Here is a 22,045-nt window from a genome sequence, read left to right as displayed (position 1 = left end):
GACTGCCGCCCGCTCTATAGAAACCCTGCGTCCAAGGCAGCGAACTTCCCCTCTAGCTCCCATCACCCGCTGTATCCCTAATCTGGTTTTGTGCCAGTCTTTTCTTGCTTTAACATAACATATATGTTCTCATACATCTAATCAAGGTTGTCATAATCGAATCATAAAGTCATTACTACCAGAATCGTAAAATGTAGAATCTTTACTATCAGAATTGTAAAAATGTAGATCCTACTAACCAAAATCATAGAATAAGAATGGTTACTTTGAATCATAAAGTCGTAGAATCGTACAATAAAATCACGATTCAGACAACCTTGCATCCAATGAAATTTCTTTTGCCACTGTTCAACGGTTTCTTTGGTCTGGATTTTCAACAACCTGCGTGAATCGAGGGTCGGTACATGTTACAAGTGGCTTCCGTCAATCATCAAACACAAACACACATGCTTTTCTCAAACATTATCTTTAACCAAATTTCAGGACGTTATTTTTTGAAAGAAAATTTTCAGGGTGATGTATAACGGATATAGTTTTTTTTTACTTGAGGGATAACGGCTACAGTTCATTGCGCTACTTCCTTTCTTTTTAATTTTTTAAGTAGTTTTTCAGTATAAAAAAACATTGGAGTACTTGCTAGGGCATTGATGGGCCTCAACTGGCAGCCCAGGCCCAGGAAGACGAGGAATCGGCTGGCTATTTGATCCCCTTCGTGCACCTCCTGCCCCAGCCTGGAGCATTTCTCGATCCCCTTTCACAAACCCCACCGAAAGCCCAGCCAACTCCGGCCGAAATGGAGGGCGATCTGCCGCAGCCGCCGCCGGCGGCATCCGAGGTGTTCGACGACGACGACGAATTCCTCGCCGAGTCAATCCTCCGCGTGGGCTTCCCCACCGTGCTCATACGCGCCGCCAAAATGGAGGGCGAGACGCCGCCGGCGGTATCCGAGTGGAGTGCGCTCGACGACGACAACCTCCTCGCCGAGATCCTCGTCCACAAGGGAGACGACGACTGGTTGCTAGTGGAAAGCATTTGTTTGCGTGAGATGTTGGCTAGTTTGAATATGCTAGGTTCCAATGCTTCTCTCCGAATAAAAAGTGTGGGGGACAATGCTGAGTTTGTGTTCTTGGGGATGGGTCGATCCGCACTCAAGGGTATACTCCAGTATGAAAACACGGTACTTGGGTGACCTTTACGTTCCATGACCCGTGTTTGCTTCACTGTTCATGCCATACAAGGAAACTTTATGTCGGTTTGGGATAGCAGAGCATTTAATCTAAATTGCATGAGCAATTCTATCATTGAGTGCCCTATAGCATTTGGTTGCTGTCGTACTACTACTACAGTACTACTACTTGTTTTGTCGATTTTCTTGATCTTGTGGTACATGGTTATCTCGGTCCTGATCGTTCCTTGTTCTGTTTTGCCCTTGTCATTTGGAACAGAGATGCCATGTGAAGAACAGCCGTATCAATTATGAGCTAGGGAGTTGTTGGGTGGTATCTACGTATGTCAGTGATACGCTAGGGCGCCATCAAGGATGAGCTGAGCTGCATCAATCAACTGGTCCATCTTTTATCCTTCAGGCTTAAGTGATGCAAGTACATCAATCAACTGGTACCTAAAGAGCTAGTTGACTGCGTCATTTTCTTTTCTTTGGGGGGTAAAATCAGCAGCTGCCTGCCTTGACGTGCTACTTACTTGTCATCCAGATTAAAACGTGCTTTGCAGGGAGGAATTCAGTTTCTTGAATTTTGCTGCATGCTTTCTCTGAACTAGAATGTCAGCATATGCATTCTCTGGACCATAATGAACCACAATGTCTGCATTTTGCTGCATGCATTACTTGCCTGGCTGTTGTCACAGACCATACGTATATGGTTTGATGGATCAATCGGTACTGGCATTACCGCTGTGCTTGGTGATGCAGAAGAAGTTCCGTGGCTGTTGCTTCTTTTGTAGCCAGCGCGCAAGCCTCAGTAATAAGGAGTTCTAGTAAGAAGAAGACACTCTGATATATTAATCTAATCCAGATGGGTACATCATCTATATGGAAAACAATATGGATACATCATCTTATAGAAGATAATAAGGGCATCTCCAGCTGTTGGCCCCTCAGGAGGGGCAAAAAATCGCCCCCTGGGAGCGCACTGGCGCTAAACCGCCCACTGGGGGCGTGATGCCCTCCAGTCGCGGCGCCCACGGTATTTTAAAAAATTTAAACACGGCGCAAATTCATTGCAAACTTCGGCGAGTTCGTTCAAACTTAAGCATATTTTACAAAAAAAAAACTACCGCGGGCTACCCCGCCGTCTCCCTCGCCGCCCGCCTCGCCGCCCCGCCCACGCGGTTCTACATGCCGAGGAGGCTGTAGAACCGTGTGTAGTCACGGCCGTCGTCGTCGTCGTCGTCGTCGCGGCTGCCGCCGTCTACGCCTTCGCCGTCCCTGCTGCATCCCTCCCCTGGTTGGTGCGGCGGGTTCGACGGTCCGGGGGCGTCGTCGTCGTCGTCGTCGCTATCGAGGACCACGACGCCGTGGGCGTCCTCGCGCCCACGCTTGCGGGCGGCGATCTCCTCCAGGGCCCGGCGCTGCCGGACCGTCTCGTCGCGGAGGTAGTCTTCCCGCGCCCACAGCATGGAGATGCGAACTAGAGACGACGAAAGAGAGGAGAGGGGAGTGGGGGATGACGGCGGCGGGCGAGTGACTCGCCCTGTGCGCCGGGGCGCGTCATATATAGGCCGAGGCGCCGCCCACACGCGTGGCACCGTGCGTACGCGTGGCGGGCGAGGGACGCGCGTCGTCCGGTCTTCACTGCGCCACCCGTGAGCATCAATGGCGCAGGCTGACCGTCGCGACAGCGCGCGGCAGCTTTGGCATTGATTCGCCGCGGGAAACGAGGCAATGAGGACGACGAAGGGCCGAGAAGAGAGCCGTGTCGCTGACGCGGCGGGCCCGCGGCTTTTCGCGCCAAAAAAGTTCGCCCGGCGCCCCCGAGCGCCCCCCAGCGCGCCGGGTTCGGGCTGGGTCCGCCGGCGCTGTTTTCGGCCCAAGCCGGCGAAAATCGGGTTCCTGGGGGCGCGACTGAGCCGTTTTTTCGGCGCCGGCGCAAAAAAATCGCCTGGGGAGGCCTTCTTGGGGGCGTGGCTGGAGATGCCCTAAGAAGGCGAAAAGAGAAAGGGTCCGTCTATATCTCAGTCGATGTAGACTTCGCGAAGTCTCAATCAGCTGATGTCACCTAAAGTAGATTAGGTCCATTTCTTGACTTGGCGTCTAATGGGCTGTATCAGCCTGATATCTGGGCTTTTCTTGTTCCCTCTTATTTGTTTGTGTATTTGGAGTGGGATATTCCCTTGTTTGTTTGTTACACACACACACAGAAAAGGGTATTGAACAAAATAGTGCAGGCCCAGGATAGAGACAAAAATGTACTACAGGACAAGTGCTTTTGGCCAGCGATTTTTTATTGTCTTGTGACTTCTCTAGGCGCTACTTCTTGAAGCACGCCACTGGCGTATCGTTAGGTCTTTGTACGATTTTCCTGCCCCTAGTTTTTTTTGTTCCTTTTTGCTTTTTTATTTTCATTTTTTCCTCTTGTTTGTGTTGTTCTTTATTTTTCATTTTCAGTTCCATGTTCACTAAAAAATCAAAGGAAGCACTTAGCTACATTTGTCGTGATATTTTAGGAAAAAGTGTTTCTGTATTTTAAAAATCTTCAGCTTGTATTAAAAAATTCATTATGTAGTTGCAAAAAAATGTTCAATAAGATTTTAAAAATTCGCCATATATTTAAAAATGTTTAATGTGTATTTGAAAAAATAATAAAAGTGTAGAGAGCGGCTAGTTGCAAGCCTAGTGTCAGATATGCAACTGTCTACCCCTCCTCTCCCGCTGCCCACCGACAAAACAATACTCCCTTTGTTCCCAAATATAAGTATTTTTAGAGATTCCAACAAGTGACTACATACAGAGCAAAATGAGTGAATTACACTTTAAAATATGTCTACATACATTCATATGTTGTAGTCCATTTGAAATGCCTAAAAAGACTTAAATTTAGGAACAGAGGGAGTAGGTTGATTGTGGTTGGGTGTGTGGACATGTAGTTGCATTCAAGGGAGACACTTTCAGTTGCAAGCCTAGTGTCAAAAATGCAACTACCCCCTCTCTTGTCGCCTCCTGACAAAAACACAAAGCCAATTGTTGTCGGAAGGGAGGCATGCAATTGCGGTCAAGGACCACACTTGCAGTAAGCCTAGTGTCGAGCATTCAACTGCCCCTTCCTCTTCTATCTGCCTCCAACAGAAACGCAGGGCTGGTTGTAGTCGGGAGGGAGACATAAAATTGCAGTCGAGGATGACACTTGTAGTTCCAAGCCTAGTGTCGGGCATGCAACCGCGCCTCTCTCCTGTTGCCATCGACAAAACAAAACGTCAGTTGTAGTCGGATGCTTTTATTATGTGCTACTCCCTTTGTCCCAAAATTCTTGCCTTAGATTTGTCTAAATACGGATGTATGAAGTCACGTTTTAGTATTAGATACATCCGTATCTACGCAAATCTAAGACAAGAATTTTGGGACGGAGTGGATGGGCTCCTAGCCTAGTGGCCAGGGAGCGGTGGTGTAACATGGCTGACGCAGGTTCCAGCCTCGGCTTGGACATTGTTGTCTCACATTCTTCTCTTTATTAAAAATCAATAGGGGCTTCTCCCCCTACTGGTCTGGTTTTTTTTAGAATTTTGGGACGAAGGGAGTACTTGGCAATAAAAGACTTGGTAGTTTAATCCTCTCCATCTTACTAATGAACTGTTTCACCAAAATGAGTTAAATATACTAGTACATGCTAAACCTGTTATGTGTCTGCTTGTTTCTTCTTTTAGAATGCTGACATAATATTGGGGAAGAGTGCCTTATTAAGCAATGGTTAAGAAAGTAATGCAGATAAGGTTTAGGATAGTAAGACATCCTTGTTGGTCTCCAACAAAGCTAATAAAACAACTAAGGAAAACTATTTTGAAGACAGTGAGACAACCCCAAAGTCCTCTCTTGGTTTCGTATTCGAGTTATTGGCCACTACCGCTGGCACAAGCTATTCAAACTCACTATCTGAATCAGTTTAGTTTCTTGAGTCTCAACTGCAAGCCGAAAGACATCGATCAACTGTGGTGCGACAAGAAGTCGAAGGACTACGGAAGTCCCTGGAGCATTCATGCACACTTTTTGGTGCAACAGCAAGTGTTGGAGTATTCTAGCGCCAAACAGGACAAAGCTAATAAGCTTGCTAAGCTTATTGCCAGCATGGTGGATACCCAGGATAACGTTCTCTTGAGCTCTTCTGGAGTTGTTTCAGTTATGGACTTGTTTTCTTGTTGCGTTTATTTGCATTGGTGGCCAATTTAGACGGCCAGTGTATGTAATATGCTGATTTGTTCCCAATTTTTGCACTGTGGCGAATTTTTGATGCCCAGTAGATGTAATATGTGTAATAGCCGTAATAGCCTAGTGTTAGTTGCTTGCTTATTTATGTCCTTATTGTCTTGTTTAGTTGTTTGCTTGTAGTCACTTTAGTTCTTTTTCCGTGTTTTTCTAGATGCCACAATAACCTATTTTTATAACTAGGCCACAATAACCATGGCAACACACGAACTGTTGCAACCATGTGTAGGACCTTGAGAAGAGGTGTCTAGAGGGGGGTGATTAGACACTAAGTACCAAAGTTGCAGTTTTTAACTTCTTTAGGTTTAAGTGGAGTTTAGGCACAAGTTTAACATTCACAATATACATAACAAGCAAGCATGCAAAGAGTATATGAGCAGCGGAAAGTAAAGCATGCAACTTGCAAGAATGTAAAGGGAAGGGTTTTGGAGGATTCAAACGCAATTGGAGACACGGATGTTTTTGTCGTGGTTCCGATAGATGGTGCTATCGTACATCCACGTTGATGGAGACTTCAACCCACGAAGGGTAACGGTTGCGCGAGTCCACGGAGGGCTCCACCCTCGAAGGGTCCACGAAGAAGCAACCTTGTCTATCCCACCATGGTCGTCGCCCACGAATGACTTGCCTCACTAGCGGTAGGTCTTCACGAAGTAGGCGATCTCCTTGCCCTTACAAACTCCTTGGTTCAACTCCACAATCTTGTCGGAGGCTCCCAAGTGACACCTAGCCAATCTAGGAGACACCACTCTCCAAGAAGTAACAAATAGTGTGTTGATGATGAACTCCTTACTCTTGTGCTTCAAATGATAGTCTCCCCAACACTCAATTCTCTCTCATAAGATTTGGATCTAGTGGAAAGAAGATTTGAGTGGAAAGCAACTTGAGGAAGGCTAGAGATCAAGATTCATATGGTAGGAATGTAATATCTTGTCCTCAACACATGAGTAGGTAGTTCTCTCTCAGAACTGGTAAGTTGGAAGTGTAGGTTTGTTCTGATGGCTCTCTCCACGAATGAATAGGAGGTGGAGGGGTATATATAGCCTCCACACAAAATCTAACCGTTACACACAATTTACCAAACTCGGTAGGACCGAATCAACAAACTCGGTCGGACCGATTTAGTAAACCTAGTGACCGTTAGGGTTTTCGGTGGGACCGACATGCAACTCGGTAGGACCGATATGGTTAGGGTTCGGGCATAACGTAATCTTGATGAGACCGATTACACAAACTCGGTGAGATCGATTTTGGTAATAAGCTAACCAGAGAGTTGGTCAGGCAAACTCGGTGGGACAGATTACTCAAACTCGGTGGGATCGATTTTGGTAATAAGTTAACCAGAGAGTTTGCATTGTAATCTCAGTAGTACCGATTGCCCAAACTCGGTGAGACCGATTTTGGTAATGGACATACACAGAGAGATTACAATCCCATCTTGGTGAGACCGAGATCCCTATCGGTGAGACCGATTTGCCTAGGGTTTGTGGTAGTGGCTATGACATCTGAACTCGGTGGCGCCGTTTGGAAAGAATCGGTGAGCCGAGTTTGACATTAGGTTTAGGTCAAATGTGTGGAAGTGGGAAAGTAGTTGAGGGTTTTGGAGCATATCACTAAGCACTGTGGAGCAAGAAACTCATTAAGCAACACCTCATCCCTCCTTGATAGTATTGGCTTTTCCTATAGACTCAATGTAATCTTGGATCACTAAAATATAAAATGAAGAGTCTTGAGCTTGAAGCTTGAGCCAATCCTTTGTCCTTAGCATCTTGAAGGAGTTCCCACATCCTTTAGTCTATGCCACTCCATTGTTGAACTTATCTGAAACATACTAGATAAAAGTGTTAGTCTAACAAGAGATATGTTGACATTAATTACCAAAACCACCTAGGGAGAACTTGTGCTTTCACCATGGTCCTGCTACTTGCTGTAGTGACCATGGCCCTCCATGGGCCGTATGATCCATGGGCCTTCTATGGGCCAATCCATGAGCCTTCTACGGGCCGTCTAATCCATGGGCCTTTTACGGGCAGTAGGATCCATGGGCCTTCTATGGGTCGTCTAATCTATGGGCCTTCTACGAGCCGTATAATCATTTTGCCAAACATGAGCCGTACTATTCGTGGACCAATAACGGTCCGCAAAATGTGCCATAAAACGGGCTAGAGTGTAAATCGTCTGTTTTATGGCCCCACCACAACGGGCCGTTAATTGGCCATATTTTATGACGCTATGAAAACAGCCCAACGGGTTAACGAGCCACAAATAGGCTGACTATAACCACGGGCTGAATTTGGCCCACAAGTGAAACAAGCTAGTAACGGACCGTACGTAATCGAATTCTGGAAATGAGCCCAAGAATAAATGGGCCCATAGAAGACCGAAAGTTAACACGGGCTGGAAACAACCGACAGAATAATGGGTCGTTAATGGGTATAAAGCGATACACTGTTCATTATGGGCCAGTATTATTTCGGTCCTTTAATGGGCCTAGAGTTACAAAGGGCCGCCTATGGGCCGAAAGACGTCATGGGCCAAAATGGGCCGGAAGTTACAACGGGTTGGAATCATATTGGACGACCCAGATGACGCTAGTGGGCCAAATTCGGGTCGGCTGTAACGGGCTGTGAGTTAGTGGGCTGTAAATGGGCTATATGCGAACAGACCGCTAATTGGCTTTCCGTGGGTCGGCCCGCTACCTTTTGACCAAGTCAAACAGGCCGGCCTTTTCACTGGAATGGGCCTCTATTGGGCCGTGCCACGTATCGACGTATCATAGGCACCTTCGGTCCAATGGATGGGCCTCTGTTGGTCAATAGCTTTTACTGCATCATCATGACATCAGTAGTCAACCCAGCTGATTCAGGTCAAACCTAACAGCTGGGTCCCACATGTCATCCACAATGGGCTAAACAGAGTTTTAATTTTAAGCTCCTGGGCCCACCTGCTGAAGCAGCCTGAGTTGACGTCGTCGATGGCATGCAGCGATGGACGGAGCCGGAGCTCATCGGGCTCGTAGGCTCAAGCTCGAACGGGAGCAACTAAAGGTGCAGGCGCACCACAAGGGTGCTCTGAGCACGCCAGCGTGCTAAGACGGACATGAAAAGGGACGGCAACGCTGGCAGCAAAAGTGGCGACGGCGAGGAGCTTCGGTCACAACAGTCGGGGCAACTAGGGGGCGCCACCCAAGGTAGCAGAGAGAGGGAAAGGTTGCGCGGCTCACCTAGGAGCACAAGAAACGCTCGACGAGGTCACAGAGTGCAGGGGGCAGCGAATTCAACGCGGGGGAGCTCGGTAATAGGCTTTCCGTGGTGGAGGGTTCAAGCGAGAGAGAGGGGTGGAGGGTTCAAGCTAGGGTTGGCGGGGGTGGGGGTAGGGGTCAACGACGACCTTGTAGACGGCGGGGAGGGGCCGGATGGCTGTCGTGTGGCCATCCGCGGCCACCCAGTCCCCGGTGAACAGAGAGGAGGGGGAAGACCCCCTGGTGGGCTGGTCCTACACTGTGGACTTAGGCCCAGTCCACCAGTGCTTTCATTTCTTTTCTATTTAAAATTCTATTTTGTTTTTATTTGTTTTTTGTTTCTGTTTCTTTTTAACACAAAACTGTTTTATAAAATATAAAAATCGCTCCTAAATTAGTATAATAAATTAGGCCACTGCGACAGTTAGTTTAGCATTTAAATAAATTAGTTTGGAATTTTTATAAATTAGCATTTCAATAATTTATTTAGCCACTGTTTTAATTAGTTTAGGGCATTTAAACACTTTATAAAAAATGTTGGTTCACCACCATAATTATTTATGAATTATTTGCCACATGATGAACATTTTAGCGGTTCATGTTTGTAAATTTCTTGAATTCACTTATAATTTGAATTTGAATTCAAGTGGAATTTGAAATGAGATACGGATTTAAAGGTGATCAAGCACTGTTTAGCAAATAATTAGCTTAATCACAGATGTTACTGTAGCTCATTAACCAGGGGTGTTACATAGGAGCACTACTTTTTTGCTTCATTTCATAATATGTGAGTGTTGCGGCAACCACACCCGCTATTATGACAAAATCTAATAGGAAAAATTCCAACCAAAACCAACGAGGAAAAGAGTGGCCTCCAAGCAGCCCGACAAGGCGCGCAGACCGCTTCTAGTTCCATTGATACCACAACGAGCAAATGTACAGGAGACCGCTTCTAGTTCCATTGATACCACAACGAACTAATGTACATGATTAACCCCGAGCTGATAGCACAGCAAAAAAGTGATACCTCTACTGCATTACGGTCCTGCTGTATTCGGCCCGGTGACATGCATAACTTACTTTGTGTTTTTATGAACAAAACACATTAATTAATGAGAAGAAAAAGGAAAAATAAATAGGATTTTTTTTGGAAAAGGAAAAATAAATAGGATGAACTTGAGCTCACGGATTTCTAAACTTCTTCAGTGATTGCACAGTGCCTATGCAGCGGCCTCTCCTCGAAGAAAGACTCTGTCATTGTTTTCAGCTTCATTGTGTGTGTAGTTTATATTCGATGCTACTGAAAAGGAAATCAATAAGTGGAGACTGCTAAACTTTGAATTGCCGTTTTAGCATTCGAATAGATGACGTGCTAGCTAGATTCAGTGAATTGCAGAAATAAAAAACGCCTACTTGATCAAAGGAAAAGGGAAATGCAAAGTGACAGCAGATTTTTAAACCTGGGAGTTAATTGCCACCAGAGAAATACCGAGTTGTGGAATTAAGTCGTGTGTGGAGAACAAACATACACATATGTATCTTTTTCCAAGGGATCAACATGTCTAAGTCCTTGATGCCTTATGAGGAATAAGTAATTAATACACTTCCTTCATATGGCTAAGTTGCTGATGATGTTCCAAACCTCTGCTTTTCTCTCTCATGAGTTGTGCTGCTGACAATGCGTTGCCTGTCATTCATGCATAGTCCACCTTCTTCCTCCTTAACATGCAATTGCTAACGGGAATAAAAGGATGCACTACAAAGATTTAAGTCATAAGCTCCGTGATGTTCTAAGGTTCAGTCATAAGTTCCTCCTGAGAATGACCTGACTTGAAGGACCCAGTCAGAAATTTTGTAACTGTTTTGTAATCTTGATTACCTTGGCCTTACAATTTTGCATAGTTGTCAGGATGATATATTTCTTAAGAACAGAGGGAAGGAGTTTGCTAGGATGATATATATCTGTACTTGCTATACTCGAATCTTTAAGACTTCTGTTAGCAGCTACTGAAGTTTCAAATATATCCTATTGATTTCACAACACCACAACAGCCAGAGACCGCGGTGCGATTAATTAGAAAAGAGCGTGGTGGGTTGGAACTTTGAGCCTCAACTGCTTGTCCAAACACTGAGTTTGTCTTTCATGCTCTTCTGCCATTCAAACGCTTCAAAGGTTCATGAACAAGTTTCAGAATTGTCTGGTTAATGAACATTTACTGAAACTTGTGTCAGCTATGGTTCGTGCAATGGCCAATGGGTGACGAGATTGGTTAGTACACATGGACTGTTACACCGTGAAGTATTGCTCTAGCAGCCATTGAGCCCCCGAAGGAAGCAGTCTTGAAGCTTCTCTATCATATGACCGTTCCTCACCGTGCAGTACCAGTGCTACCTTTGTCAGGACACATATTTTCAGATCCTGTGCTACCCATATGAACAGAGCAACTTCTTCTTGTCTTGGCTTCAGCTGGTAGACTAACATATAAAAGAATTAAAGTCACTAAGCTAGCTCGGATAGGGTGAATTCCCGGTGTAACTCGAAGTGCACCAGGATCTAGCCACGTGTATTTGGTTTTTGGACGCGTCTAGCGGGCGCCCGGCTGCCCTGGGATCGCTACCCCCCCCCCCCCCCCCCCCCCCCCCGAACCGAAAAAGGAACCCACCCAGCCGCACGCACGAAACTGTCACTATCGAATAGGAAACCGCTTGCGCGGGACAGCTGACCGCGGGATCACGTCCACCCGTGACCGAACCCACTCTTCCTCCCCTTTGGTGCATTGGATCGGGGCCAACTGCCCCAGGCTACTTCTTCCCCACGAAAGAAGGATCTGCCCAGGGGTGAAATCCTTCATCGCCAGGTGGAAGAACATGGCGGCTCCAAGAACAAAGAAAGAGAGGAGGAGAGGTCTTAGAGATCAGTAGGAAGACCCAGAAAAAACACAGATAAAGGGGGAGGCGGGGCAGAGGAAAAATGTACCTGGAGGAAAAGAGAGGAATTCAGAGGTGAGGATCCTCCCTTCAGCTGATTTGTATTCAACTTCCTGATTCCTCTTGTAGTCTTGCCCTTCTACTGATTTTCTTGCACACATCTTTGATTCATGTATTAGATCATCAAAAATCAAATAAATCCTGCATAGTGTGTTTGCAGAGAAACTGTGCAACCAGTAGGTTGCTTCCGTGCAACTAAATCAGATAAAGAAGCCAACTGAAGGAGTACTGTGTGCCAACCCAGTAGATTATGCAACTCTAAAACTTCTTTGTGCGACTAACCCAGTGGTAGCATCGAACTATAAGGCATGAATAAAAAACTTGGCAGAAACTTGATAAATCTGGAAGAAAACATCCAATATACGATATGTTCTGGTAAAAAACAATCTGCAAATATAGGTCTTAAAATAGGTTCACACACTGCCATCACAATTTGGAACACACTGTCATCCAACCATTGTTCTAACTATGCAATCTAACTAACAGCTATACAAATATAGTTGAAATTTGTTTTTGCTTCTATCTTTGAAATTGTTGTAGCAGACCCTGCTTGATATGTTCACTTATGTTGATCTGCAAAAAAAATCATGCCCTCCCCTTCAGTGCTTCGCGGCACCTATGCACCGTCTCGATTCTCAATAAATGGCCTCTGCCACTGTACCCCTTTTTTGGCTTCAATTGGCAGTGCAACAGCCAACCCAGCATCATTCAGAACTAACTAAACTTAGGAACAACACTTGATACAAAGGTTCAGTCAAATATTCAGTTTCACCGCAGAGCAAATACACAACTGCAGCAGGAGCCAAAAACAAAGAATTTCTATTTGATCAAAGAGAAAAATAAATGCAGAGTCACCACAGAAACACTTGTGAAACTGAATCAGGGTGTCAGAACAAGCAATGAGTAGTTATTCTGCCATCACCATATCTACTACAGTAGTTGGCTGGTGTGTGTTTGAAATTGAATGCCCTCCTTTTTTGGCTTCACTTGGCAGTGCAACAGCTAGCACAGCATTATTCACTTTCAGCACAGAGCAAATACACAACTGCAGCAGGAGCCAAGAACGCAGAGTCACCACAGAAAGACTTGTGAAACTGAATCAGCATGGGAGAACAAGCAATGACTAGTTATTCTGCCATCACGATATCTACTCGTACTAGAGGAACAATTACAAGAGAGAGTACACGCACCAATCTTTGGTCTCCCATGGAGTCTATGTATGCATACATATAAAGAAAGTTTAGTCAACAATATTCACTTTGACGTGATTCATATGCTCCGCTACCTGCCTCTGCACTGGTTCCTTCAATGTTTCACTGAGATAATGACTACCCAACTGAATTTCCTTGAGGCTTGTGAGGGATGGCAGCCCGGAGATGTCCTTCACCTTTGAGCACCAGCCAACTTGTAGCAGCTGGAGCTTAGGCATTGCGTCTTCTTCAAACAACACTGACTTGAGGTTGTCTAAAAAACCGAGCGTCAGCACCATGAGGCTAGGGAAAGATGACCTTTGGAAATGGAGCTGAGTCCCTGTAAACGAATTAGTCCTCAGGCGTAGAACTGCTATATTTGGTAGTACCCCGAGGGCTTGTATTGCATCATCTTGCTCCAATCTGCTATTCCTTAGCACCAACTTGGTGAGATTCTGAAGCTTATGGATCCATTCTGTTACATTGACTAGCTTACCATCCAGGGAGAGGCTCTCGACGCTGCTTGGTGGTAACAAACCTTCACCCAAACAGCCATCTAACTCATTCCTCTCTTCATGTGGGTCACCTATTTCAGCTGATAAAGATTGAAGTTGATTATGACCAGCAATGGCAGACCATAACTCATTGATGTTTCTGTAGCTCAGACCACCAACTTTAAGCTTACATAACTGAGTAAGCTCTCCAAACTCTTTTACAGTGACATTTCCATTTCTCCCGGAAACATCAACAACACCCAGTGAGTGAAGGGCCTTCAATTTGCCAATCCCTTTAGGATGTATAACCCCATCTAGTTGCCTCTCCTGGAAGCGGTAAAGATTGAATATATCATATCTGTTCAAACCAGCATCTAAAACTTGTGGTCTCAAGAAAACACTGCATGTTTGACATGTGGAAATACAATCAATGTAACGTTCATACTTACGAACTATGTCATCCTCTTTCTTGACACCACGTTCACGGTCCCAATAACCATCTGTCCGAAGGTGTTGTAGCTTCCAAAGATTGGTGATTGTTGTTGGCAACTCATATACACGTGTACCTCTAACATCCAGTGTTTCAAGGTGCCTCAAATTCCACATAGAATTAGGCAGGTAAAAAATGTTCTGGCATCCTCGAAGAGAAAGATACTTAAGATGACGGAACTGCCCGATTTCATCAAGATGATGATCTTTTAACTCTAGTGTGTCTTCCAAGTCAAGGACTCGGAGGAACCTCATATTGTCGGAGATTAAAAATGATCTCCACTCTCCAAACACGGTGAATGACCGTACATATGACAAGTCTAACATGCTCTCCAGCACATCTTTGTCCCTTTTCCAGTTGCTGCCTATGACAAGGTGGCGTATTGCACCTTGTGTGTCGCTCAAACAACATCCTTCCTCCAGCGTGAAAACAAGATTTTCCTCCCTAGCCTTTGAGATGCATATTTCACGGATCATATCATGAAGTTGGCAAGAACTGATTTTCTGCTTATATTGGTCTATCCCTTCCCCTGGCAGGATCATACTCCTATCCAAGAGCTCATCAAAGTACCTGTGACAAAGTTCAACTGCAGTCATGCCATGTATATCCCTTGAGTAACCCTCTGCAATCCACCGCCTCATCAAGTGACCCCACCTAATTCTGTGGTCTTCTGGAAATATGGACAGGTACAAGAAAGCAGACTTGAGATGGTATGGAAGGCCATCGTAGCTACTCATAAGAATTGACTTTATTGTCATAAGTTCAGGATTTATCTCCAGTTCAGTGCTAATACACTCATTCATCTTTCGCCATTCAATAGCAGTTTTTGGCTTAGTGGCTAGGAATCCACCGATGGTTGCTATTGCAAGGGGAAGTCCACCACATTTCTGCAGGGTAATTCTTGCTTGCTCCATCATAGCTGGGGCTAAATCATTTTTTACCATATTGTCTTTAAATACCTGTAACAGACATAATTTGACAAAGTTAAATATTCGGACTAAATAATTATTGTGGTTAAATTAAGAATATGAAATACTATGAACTTGCTTGTCCTAGCTTCAACTTGTGGCTTCTACAAGCCAGAGAACACTGAGCTGCTGATCCTAAGGGTAAATTACTATGAAAACATTCCCCAAGTTTGATCTAAAAATTGTGTTCGAATTTTCAACTTGTTACTATTACATACTCCCTCCGCCCCATAATGTAAGATGTTTTTTGACAGTGGTGTCAAAAAAATCTTATATTATGGGACGGAGGGAGTAGAAGAGTATGAACTTGAAATTTTCTGCATGTGGAGAATGCACTAAGCATGGAATTTCCATGTATCTTCAGTATGCACTAAACATGGTAATCCTAGATACTGCTATGATTTAAATGTTCACCTAGAAAGCATGCTTGCGATAATTCAAATATGCACCCAGGAGCACATTCTCCGGGTAAAAAAACATGTTCTGTCATAAAAAAAAGCATGAATACAAAATTTTAAGTACTATTTACATTTTTTTAAGAATTTGGCACATTTTTCCCTGTGAAATAAAAAAATGAGGAAAAATCGGTGCTACTTTAGCCCTTAAAAATTGTATTTTGTCGACAAGATTCACTTCAAATAATACCGGTAAAAAGAAGACATTTTTATTTTCATGACAAGATTTACTCCAAACAACACCAACAAAATAAAAAAAACTCCCTCCTAACATAGCAATTAGCACGCAAGAGAAGGAAGCGCCAACAGGTCCAAGATGAGCACGCAAGACGCCTTGTCCACAGTGTAAAGATGATGAAACACAGACCACGGGCAACAACCTGAAGGCCACACAAAGCCATACCTATCTATGCAACAGACAGACACATAAGACACTAGAGGCTATCCGCTCGCCGCATCATGATGCAGAAAACCCATGCTTGCCAAAGCATGGTCATCTTCCGTGCACCAACGATGAACTTAGACACGAGCCAAAACAGGCAACTGGGTCACGTCGCTAGGACGAGATGGCGCACGTTCTTCCGTGATCCACTCCCTTGTCACGCGAAGCCGCATCACCCTCACATTGCGGGCACCACTGTGAACCTGCGAGCTAGATGATGCCCGCAGACCCAGCAAGCCGCCAGGCATGGCTCACATGGGCGGGCAACATGCATGTTGTTGCCCTGGCTTCCAAGAAATCAACACAGCACACATCAGGAGGCTTCGCTCACAGCATCCAAGACCACACCCCATTCTCAGGAACCCACCTTCCACTATGACGTGTGCCTAGAACTCAACGAGCTGGTCTAGATCTAATATTTTCTTAGAGCTAATGGTGGGCATTTTCCTAGATCTAATATATTTTTTATGTACTACTCCCTCCATTCCAAAATAAGTGTCTCAACTTTGTACTAGTACAAAGTTGTATTTGAGACACTTATTTTTGGGATGGAGGGAGTATAATACTATTGGAGTATGAACTTTTTTTCAAACAGAGATCAGTTTTACACTTCCACAAAGTCTGTATCAAGAGAAAGTTCAAGCTTACGAATATAATTGTACATGAGGTAAAACTGATGCAAGGTGAAGCAAAGCTCATATGGAGGTAACAAAGGATACTAGATATGTAAGTACCTTCTTTATGAACAGGTCAAGTGCCACATCATATTTCAGAACTTGAAGAGAGTACATGTTCATGTCTTCTCTTGAACAATATTTGGCGATATTTTTCTCTCTTGTGGTGACTATGATCCGCTCAGCATTATCTAAACACTGTTTGACCAACTCCCATTCAAAAGTGGACGATATATCATCAAGAACAATAAGACACTTTTTTACTGTTAGTAGCCGAGCTAGCTCTTGCTTCAACTCTTGAAGATTCATCACTGTTATGCTTTTCTTTTGCAATCCCGTTGATGTTGCTCCAGCAGGATCTTCTTGAATAGTATTCTGAAGCTGCAAAGCCAAATTTCTAAGGAGTACTTCAGGGTTAAAAGGACGCAATGCAGTTGCCCAAGCACGCTTCCAGCCACCAAGCTCTTGGTTTCGGTAGATGCTTCGGACAAGAGTGGTTTTCCCAAGGCCCCCCATTCCCCAAACTGAGATCACCTTACGGCCATGATTGTGGTCTGGTTGGCCAATTAACTTGATAAGAATAGATTTCTCTGTTTCTCGCCCACAGAGCAGTTCATCAGCCAGTGCCAGTGTCCTGCTGCGATCAAACTTCTTTCTAGCAGTTGAGTTATAAACTTTGTCTTGACCTGCATTGTTAGGTTTTTGGTCTTCCTCCTGTATTTCACCGGCGGGAATCGATGCACTTTTCTCGGAAGTAGTAACTTTGTTTGACTCGGAAACAGGCTCGATAGAACACGATGCACTCATAGCCTGAACAGAAAACAGATGTATGAGAATTTATGTACTTGTGCTCTACACACTTTCAAATCTAGACTACCTGCATGTCTTATAAAACATTGAGGATTTTCATGTGCACACTTCTAGTGAGAGCAGTATGCCCAACAAATCATCTAAGTTCATCATATACATCCTTTGTTCAACTCCAAAGCACAATGTATTTTTCATATAGTGTGTTATTTCCCTCTAATTTATGAGTTTGTTAAATATGTTTGAGAACCAGGATTATCTCAACTCATAACATGCACTTATGTGAGGTGCGTGCGCATGTGTGCAAGGATAAAAACAGCAACTACCGAATAAAACATATATAGAACCCAAATATACTCCATAGACAAGCAATTCAAATTTGATTATCAATCAGCTGGCAGAGTCCCACCTCTGGTTTCTCCTCCACTGCAGCAAGCCTTGCTTCGTCGTTGGTATCATACATCGCCATGCTGATCTGCTGTTCTGAACTCTGCAATTAAACGTGGAATGAAAATCAGAATCAATCACCCATATAGAAAAATAATAAATACATAGCAGAAAACCTACAAGAAAGTATTTACCTTCTTGTGGAACAAATAAATTGTTTGATCACATGACAACTGCTTCAACTCCGAAACTTGGTACGGTTTCTCCGTGCACAAGCTTGCAATCTCAGCTTGCTGCGTAGAAATGATGATTCTACTTTGCTTTTTGTTGTCAGGAAAGTACTTCTTGATGCAACGCCACTCTTCTATTGTGACCAGGTCATTTATGACAACTAAGTAGCTATTGCTACACAACTGCGCATTAAACATACAGACTAAATCTCTTTGATCCAACTTCTCCATGTTGGCCAGAATATTAACCCCGACACTTGTTTCTTGTTTGGGCTTTCCAACCCCATCATGGTAATTTTCATAAAATTGCCATAACAAGCTCCTGAGGAACTCTTGTGGACTGAAAGGATGCATCAACCTAATCCAAGCACAGAATCCAAACCTTTTCAGTACCTTTGGGTCATCATAAACCTCCTGGATAGCAGACGTCTTCCCGATATCACCGCTGGTTCCCCACATGGCGATCACCCTAAGGTCCACATCCTTGCTGGTAATCAACTGATGGAGGTCCACCTCTGATGATTTTGTATGCTCCAAGGCAGCAAGCCTTGCTTCGTTGATGCCAAACATTGCAGCAGTAGCAATGCTGGCCTGCTCCTCTGCCGTGGTAGGCTTGGAACCTGAGCTTTCCTGTTACTCACGTCCTCCACCTCGGCCCTCAGCTCCTTCACCTCCTTGGCGATGCGGCGTCGGTCACCTGGGTTGCGAGGGATGCACCCCAAAAATGGCTTTTTCTCCGAGTGGAGACCGAAGTCCATTAGGCTGTCCTCCACTTTGTAGGCCAGGGCCCCGATCTGTTTCACCCAGGTGGTGAGCACCTTATTCTGGCTTTGCTCCTCATCAGCCGTCATCAGGAACGACTGCATCATCTGCAGCTCATCCCTGATGAAGTTCACATCGCGCTCGACGCCAAGCTGCAGCGCGATTTCCTCCGCCGCCTTGGACGTTGCATAGCCCAGTGCACCGCCCAACGCGGCTTTCCCCAAGCTCACCCCCGTCGCCTCCATGGTTCGCTTTCTCACTGTGATGTGGATGTGCTGGTGCTAGTGGCAGATGTGAGTCTAGCTAGCAGCTGGTAAGGGCGTGTGGATTAGCAAGGTGAATCCATTCCAGCTACAAGCTTTGTGTCAAGTTGGCATTTTTCTTGTCTTCATTACAAGGCGCTGGGGTCTCGAGCACGTGGAGGCTGAATCTTTTACTGCAGAGTTGTCGCCCACTTACTGCTGTCGTCTCAGAGTATATTACTCGAAAGAATAAGCGTAATTACTACTCCCTCCATTCCACAATGTAGTGCTTCCTCTATCCCCGTGCTTCAACTTTGACCGTGAATTTAACTATCAAGACCGATTGCGGCGGGAGCAAAAATTATATCAGTGAATTCGTATTCGAAAAAAGTTTTCAATTATATAATTTTTTCTCCCGCCGCAGTTGGTCTCGTTGGTTAAATTTATGGTCAAAATTGGACCTCGGAAAGCGCGGGCGCACTATATTTTGGAATGGAGGGAGTACTAGTCTTTAGTATTTTGCTTGAGGGTGCATAGAGATCTGGTGATTAGACAACAGTGATGATTAGTAGCACTTTGTAACAGCTCACCATGAGGAAGGGAGATGCAACTAAATTAAACTAGGTTGTACCTTCACTGCGGGAAGCTCGCCGGAGATGTGATCACTCACGGCGGAGGTGTTCTGCGCCGTAGGTAACGCACGGCGGATGTGACCACTCACCATGAGGAAGAGAGCCTGCCGCAGTGCCGCCAACCACCGCCGCAATCCTACCTCCCGAGCCCGCCAACCAAATGCCATCGCGGCCCGCCGCCAGGCTCCGCCGCCGCCGCTGCCGTACCGCTGAAGGAGCACAAGGGATTTGGGGGAAGTTACCTGTGTGCTCGGCGGACACGCACCCCAGTCTTACGCATTCGTAGCGCGAAAGCGTATTTTTTGTTGTTTGTATTATTGTAAACCTCTTCAGTTTTCCATGTACTTTTCAGGGCTTGGAGTTCTTTTTTTTTTCGGAAAAACTTCCAATCTATTCATTTTCAATCATGGCAGTACAACGAATACCAGAAATAAAAATTACATCCAGATTCGTAGACCACCTAGCGACGACTACAAGCACCGAAGCGAGCCGAAGGCGCGCCGCCGTCATCGCCCCTCCATCGCCGGAGCCGGGCACAACTTGTTGTAGTAGACAGTCGGGAAGTCGTCGTGCTAAGGCCCCATAGGACCAGCACCCCAGAACAGCAACCGCCGCCGATGAAAAATAACGTAGATCGGAAGGATCCAAACCGAAGACACACGAACGTAGACGAACAACGACGAGATCCGAGCAAATCCACCAAAGATATATCTGCCGGAGACACACCTCCACACGCCCACCAACGATGCTAGACGCACTGTCGGAACGGGGGCTAGGCGGGGAGACCTTTATTCCATCTTCAAGGAGCCGCCGCCGTCTCGCCTTCCTGAGTAGGACACAAACCCTAACAAGATTGAAAAAAACGACTAAAAACGAAGCCCTCCCGCCGGCCCTTGCCAGGATCCACAGCGCCTCCATGGCCCTAGGGCCACCGGAGACGAGGCGGACCTGCGCCGGCGCCGGCGAGAGGCACAAACCCTAACTTTCTTTCTTGGAGGAGGAGGAGGAGGTTATGTTCAGGGCTTGGAGTTGGAGATCCAAATATTTATTAGAGACGATACCTCACAATTTTAAATACAGCTAAATTCTAGAAAACAAATATATGGATTCGTTGGATAACCCCGGCCTCTGCATCGAGCGATGCATATAACTAAGGAAAAGTGTTAGATTCAACTGACTGATTTCAAAGCTCGTTAAACCGCTCGCTTTGCTCGCCACGTGTCCATTGGATCCACTCACCGCTGGCAAACCACCATTCCTTATCTCTAATGACAGACGCAAACCGCCCAATCCGTATCTCTTTCTTCAGATCATCTTCATCTCCATCGCGACTCTCTCCTGCCGCTCCTCGCCATGGCCACACTTCTCCTTTCCTCTGCCGCTAAAGCTACTGCTCTGAGACCCGCCCACGGCGGTTGAGGACGCCGGACTGCAGAAGGGCAGCCGATCGATGCAAGGTGGAGGGGGGCTATCCCGTGCTGCAAGGCGGGCTCAATCCGGCGAACATCGCCCGGATATGCAATGGAGCGCGTGGTGCTGCGACGATGACAGCGGAGAGTGGCCGACGTGGACACTGCAACTCCGGCGATGCTGCCTTGAAGATGTTGGGAGCACCGCCGGTGTTGCAATGGAGCAACACCGGACCGTTAGAAGCATAGCCCGCGCTGCAATGAAGCCTCGACGAACGCGCCGGTGCTACGCTGGAGCTTCGTCGGTGCTGCAATGGAACTTCACCGGACCACCGGAAGCATAGTTGACACTGCAATGAAGACTCGCGGAGCTGCAGTGGAGCTTTGCTGGACACGCCGGTGCTACGTTGGAGCTCCGCCGGTGCTGCAATGGAACTTCGCGGGACGCGCCGGTGCTGCGTTGGAGCTCCACCGGACCTCATCGGTGTTGCGTTGGAACTTCGCCGGACGATGGTGGTGCGCCATGAAAGCTGCGCTGGAGTTTTTGTCGGGGTGCAGCTACGTAGCGTTGAAGCAGTCGCGCATGTACTCCTGTCATTAGGTTGTTGTAATCCAACGGCCACTAGTAGGCAGATCGGACGGCTGTCTAGCCGAGAAATCATCTGGCTGATTCGTAGCAGTGGCCTACAACTAACTTTCTTATATTATTCAACAGAATTTGACAAAAAAATCGAGTTCATGAATTAATCCAAAGCCACTTTCCTGGCGATTAATATCGCAGCACCTACTACCTTGATTATATACTTCAGAACTTTTAATACAGCTAAATCCTTGAAAACAAATATGTGCAAAGAGACTCATTGTAATCATAAATTCAATATAAAAACAAACCCAAGGTACTTTGAAATATCAACTACTTGGGGATTATCAGGATCACGGAATTTGCAAAGCACACTACGCGTGCAAGAAATTTAACCATATAATCGCATATTTATGGACCGCGGAATTTTGGAAGACTGGAGCCTGTTATTTGAAAGAACTAAAAAAATATTTTCAAGTTTCAAGAAAATTTAAAAATTATGTGAAAACTTATATATGTTCACTATGGATCTATAAAATTTCGTTCGATATATTGTGATTTGTAAGCTACACAAAAAAACTCCATCCCAACAACAAAAAGAAATCAGACAATTTTCGTTA

The 22,045-nt window shown here is 45.5% G+C and overlaps 1 pseudogene; it reads right to left on the bottom strand.

The window, feature by feature from the left end:
• Positions 1-12,744: 12,744 nt before the first annotated feature.
• LOC123135490 (disease resistance protein Pik-2-like) lies at positions 12,745-19,726 on the bottom strand (annotated as a pseudogene).
• Between the last annotated feature and the right edge of the window lie 2,319 nt (positions 19,727-22,045).

This window comes from Triticum aestivum, chromosome 6B (genome assembly GCF_018294505.1).
Source record: "Triticum aestivum cultivar Chinese Spring chromosome 6B, IWGSC CS RefSeq v2.1, whole genome shotgun sequence".
Lineage (NCBI taxonomy): Eukaryota > Viridiplantae > Streptophyta > Magnoliopsida > Poales > Poaceae > Triticum > Triticum aestivum.
This window is presented reverse-complemented; position numbering and strand designations above follow the sequence as displayed.